Source organism: Phyllostomus discolor, chromosome 1, assembly GCF_004126475.2.
Source record: "Phyllostomus discolor isolate MPI-MPIP mPhyDis1 chromosome 1, mPhyDis1.pri.v3, whole genome shotgun sequence".
Lineage (NCBI taxonomy): Eukaryota > Metazoa > Chordata > Mammalia > Chiroptera > Phyllostomidae > Phyllostomus > Phyllostomus discolor.
In genome coordinates this window covers 123993403-123998357 of record NC_040903.2, presented here as the reverse complement: position 1 = coordinate 123998357, position 4955 = coordinate 123993403, and the positions used below count along the sequence as shown (strand labels likewise).

At 43.6% G+C, this 4955-nt stretch overlaps 1 pseudogene; it reads right to left on the bottom strand.

Annotated features, from left to right (window-relative positions):
• Nucleotides 1–3544: 3544 nt before the first annotated feature.
• On the bottom strand, nucleotides 3545–4399 carry LOC114492047 (annotated as a pseudogene).
• Nucleotides 4400–4955: the final 556 nt, after the last annotated feature.

Below are 4955 nucleotides of genomic sequence, written 5' to 3'. Positions count from 1 at the left end.
TACAGGTTCCTTTTTGGCCATCTTTCATGAAAGCAACCTTCGTTCCTTCCCTGGAAAGACTGCCATGAACTGCACAACCAACCAAAGTGTCAGGCTTTTCTTGTGGGCATACTCTCGCTTCACAAGTCAATCCCAGTTCCTCAGGGCTTTCTGGTGACGACCAGAACCCATACATGCCTCCTTCAGACGTGACATTCCAGTCAAAGTCTTGGTTAACAAAACCACTATTAACTACTGGTCTTATTGGTCTTATGCAAAGAAACCTTATGTTTTCACTTACTCCTTCAGAATGCCAAATTCTGGAGGGATCAGGTAGGGAGAAAAATACAAAGCCTGAAGGAAAATCTTTTCCCTTCTGATATTTACCAGGCTTCTCAAAACCTTTACTGCTACAGACTTATCTAACATTTACAACCCTTTTATTTTTCATGTATTTTCTGATATCCATTAAGAGTGTATTTCCATGCCTTATACCTTTTATTATTAACTAACATCACATAATTCCAAAACTCTTACTTTTCCATTTATCTTTACAGTTTCCCACAGACCTTCTTCATTTATATATATATATATATATATATATATATATATATATATATATATAAATTATTTACTTTTCTACAGAGTGTGAAGTTTTAACCTTCCCTGGAATCCTTCACTTCCTTTTCAGAGCAGATGCAGAGCAAAACCCAAAACACAGTTTCCAGAACAGTACACAGGTAGGGGCATTCTCTCACACAGAGACATGCTCCTTGAGGCCCGGTCTTTTGGCAGAGACATGCTGCTTTGCCTTTAGCTGAAGCACTCATCAGCCCCAAATGACCCTTCCTGGGTCCCGAGTGGCAAAGGCATCTTCCCCAACTGGTTACAGGCAACGTTAAACAGATTTTAAGTACAGAGGGGTTTTGATCAGAAACAACACTGCTCTTTTCCCACAAAACCAGAAAACAAATAGTTGAGGTTTCCTTTACTCCAGGTTTAAAACTTTACATTCTTTATACATAATTTTACTCATTCAGATTTAACCATTATTCTTTTAATCCTGGTTTCTTTCTCACTCTGGGAAGGACAGCCGAAAGTCCCTGGCACTGCACGCTGCAGTTTTCTGAAGCTCAGACCCTGCAAACACCCTACAGACCAGATGTTTTCCTTAAACTTCAGTACATGTCCTTCAGGGCCATTCTTATCAGAACCAGTTACACAGAGAACCAGACTGATGCAGTCTGGAGAGAGCCCTTAGCCTGGCACCTTGCCCAGTTCCAAGATGGAGGGGCTCTCACGTGACCCATTTTCCAAGGTGATGACAACCATGCACCTCCACCCTGGGGGGGGCACTCACGTGGCTCGTCCTCCATTTTACCCAAAATGGCGGCGCACCCACATACATGCAATATAGTACTGTGGCAGAAACCCCCCCAACCCATGATGAATTCTCCCGATTGACGCAGACAAACAAAGGAAAAAGGGGATCTTTCACACACCCGCTGCAGGTGGGGGGCCCAATCAGACTCCATAAGCCTGGCTGACTCGTGGAGTCACAAACACATTCACACAGACAGCCACACAGAAGTTAGCTATCCCTCCCCCCAAGAAGGAGCCCGATGGTCTGGGTCTAAGCCCAGACCCCTGAATTTTCTGGTCGAGGGGTGATCAGTCCCTCTCAGACTCTTGGGTCAGGACCCTAGGGCACATACCGATTCCTGATTGGCGCCTCCGACAGTCCGTGGTTTGTCTCTCCCCTCCGGCCGGGTGTTAGAGCGGTTGGGCACACGGCACGGGAGTCTCTGCCCCGGGAAGCCTGGAATCACCAGGGCACATGCTCCTCCCCTGCAGCAGGGCTCCCCCGCGGACTCCCTCGGTCGCCTTCACCTGAGGCAAAATACCTGCTCGCGTTAGGGATTTCCCGGCCAATGCACCAAAATGTTGTGGAAAATCCACCCACACGCGGGGAGATAACGATTACCCAGGGGCCCAGAGGGGGTGGTTAACATCCAAATCCTCTGAGCACCGATCCTCACTCTCCCGGGGTTTAAATAGTCCCGGGATCCCTACCTACGTGGCGAAGCAAGGTTACAGAAGCTGAGTGCAGAAGTTAGGTCCAGCTACCTTATATGGGAGACAAAGGGAAAACGCAGGAGGAATTTGCAGAAGTTACAGAGCACAGGAGCTTATCATGGGAGTCTGTGTATGACCTTGAGTAACTGGCCGGCCGTTGCTTTGGTTACGACTTGTCAGCTTCTACAGTCCTGTGTGAAATTTTGCAAGTGTCACAGTTACAGAGCATAAGAAACTTTTGGAGTTTTCTTTTCCTGCCACAATATGTCTACTGACCATCTTTATGTCCTCTTTGGAGAAGTGTCTATTCAGGTCCTTTGCCCATCTTTTTAACCAGATTGTTTTTTGGATGTTGAGTTTTATGAGTTCTTTGCAAATTTTGGATATTAACCCCTTATCTGAGGAATCATTGGCAAATATGTTTTCCCATTCATTTTGAATATGTCTTTTCAGTTTATTGATGGTTTCCTTTGCTGTGCAAAAACTTTTTAGTTTGATGTAGTCCCATTTGTTTATTTTTCTTTTGTTTCCTTGGCCAAGGAGATAGATATATCAGAAAAAACATTACTAAGAGAAATGTCAGAGATCTTACAGTCTGTTTTCTTCTAAGAGTTTTATGGTTTGAGTCTTACATTTAAATCTTTAGTCCATTTTAAGTTTTTTTAACATGGTATAAGAAGGTGGTCTAGTTTCATTCTTTAGCGTGTATCTGTCCAATTTTCCCAATACCATTTACTTAATAGACTGTCTTTATCCCACTGTACATCCTCACCTGATTTGTCAAATATTAATTGACCATATAGGCGTGGGTTTATTCCTAAACTGTCTACTCTGTTCCACTGCTCTATGTGTCTGTTATTATGCCAGTACCATGATGTTTTGATGACCATGGCCCTGTACTATAGTTTGATATCAGGTTGTGTGATGCCTCCAACTTTGTTCTTCTTTCTCAAGATTGCTGTGGCTACTCTGGGTCTTTTGTGGTTCCATATAAATTTTGGATTATTTGTTCTAGTTCTGTGAATTATATCATTGGCATTTTTATAGGAATTGTGTTGGATCCATAGATTGCTTTGTGTAGTATGGACATTTTAAAAATGTTAATTCTTCCTATCCATGAGCACAGTATACACTTCCATACTGGTATCTTCTTCAATTTCTTTTTTTACTCTGTGTCTGGTTTTAATTGTTTGCAGAATGTCCAACATAGAAGTAATAGCAAATATTTGGCTGTGCAAAGAGGATAATGCTTAACTACAAGTGGGCAACGTGATTTCCTTTAAATAAACACTAAACACAGCTGGTCCTATGAACACCTGAGCTCTAGGCTTGTGTGGCAGAGTGTCCCTGCCTGTGGACCTAGGAGGATGTCAGGGTTCCCCTCCCCCCAATCAATGCATAGAATCAAGATAACAGTTGTCCTCATCACAGTGAGTGTTCTAGAGTCCTCCCCAGAACTCTACACCATGATCTGGCTGGGCAAGAACATTAAAATTTCTGTAAGAGCAATAGTTTCTAACAGTGAAGTATTCTATGTGGCTCTCCTGGTCCCCATGTCTAGGTGAGGGACACATCTAGATGACTTTCTTCAGCTCATCAAACAGGACCAACACAAAGGCACAGCCCATGCCCCTGAGGACATTGGACCAGGTGCTTTTGAAGAAACCTTGGCCCCCTCCACCTTGAAGATCTTCTGTCAGCAGTACACAGTCCCCCTATACATAATGTCAGTTCTTTTGCACCCAACTGCATCATCATCAACCTCCGCATGGCATGGAAAAGGTAGGAGACCATGCCCACCAGGCCCTTGTGGTCTGAGTGATCATCTTGCTCACCAGATATGGGTGTTCTTGGGGTCAGGCAGCATGGTGGTACACTCCAAGGTAGGCAGCCCAGTAGTTGATAATGCCCTACAGCAGCAGATGTAGGAACCTTGTTACAGGCCCCAGATGCCATCAGACTTGGTGATCTTCACCAGTCAGTCTCCCAGGCCCTTGGCCTCCAGTTTGGTGCCCAATTTCCCCACACTGGTGGCCAGATGGGTTCTGGCAAAATCCAGGAGGTATACAAAGCAGAGGAAGGTGGTTCTAGCAACACTGCCAGAGGCCAGGTTGCCAGCAAAATACCTCCAGAACTGCATGTGCTTGTCCACATCCCCTAGGAAGACCTGTTTGTATAATACTTATCCTTGAAGGTGAAGTTGAGGGCTTGCGTGGGGTAGTAGATGACATTTGCCAGGTTGCCCCTCCAGAAGGACAGCACTGCTCTGCTCCTTGGGGATATGCACAATGCAGTCCATGATGCCCTTCTACTGCTTGTTAGTCACTATCTGCTTGCTGGCATGTTACATGTGTCATGGCCCTGGCCTAGAGAACACGTCTCTTCTCCAATTTCTTTTTCGGCGTCTTATAGTTTTCCACATACAGGTCTTTTACTTAGTTGGTTAAAGTTATTCCCAGGTGTTTTTTTATGAAATTGTAAATGAGATTGTTTTCTTAGTTTTCCTCTCTGACAGTTCATTATTGGTGTATAAAAATGCAACTAAATTTCTGGATATTTATTTTGTATCCTGTCACTTTACTGAATTTATTTATCAGTTCCAGTAGTTTTTTGGTGGAATCTTTAGGGATCTCTATATACAGTATCATGTCATCTGCAAATAATACGTTTTACTTCTTCTTTTCCTAATTAATTGCCTTTTATTTCTTCATTTTGTCTGACTGCTGTGGCTAGGACTTCCAGTACTACGCTGAATACAAGTGGTAAAAGTGGACCTTCCTGTTTTGTTCCTGATTTTAAGGAAACACTTGTAGTTTTTGCCTATTGAGTATAATATTAGCTGTGATTTGGTCATAAAAGGCCTTTATTATCTTGAGATATGATCCCTCTATTCCCCATTT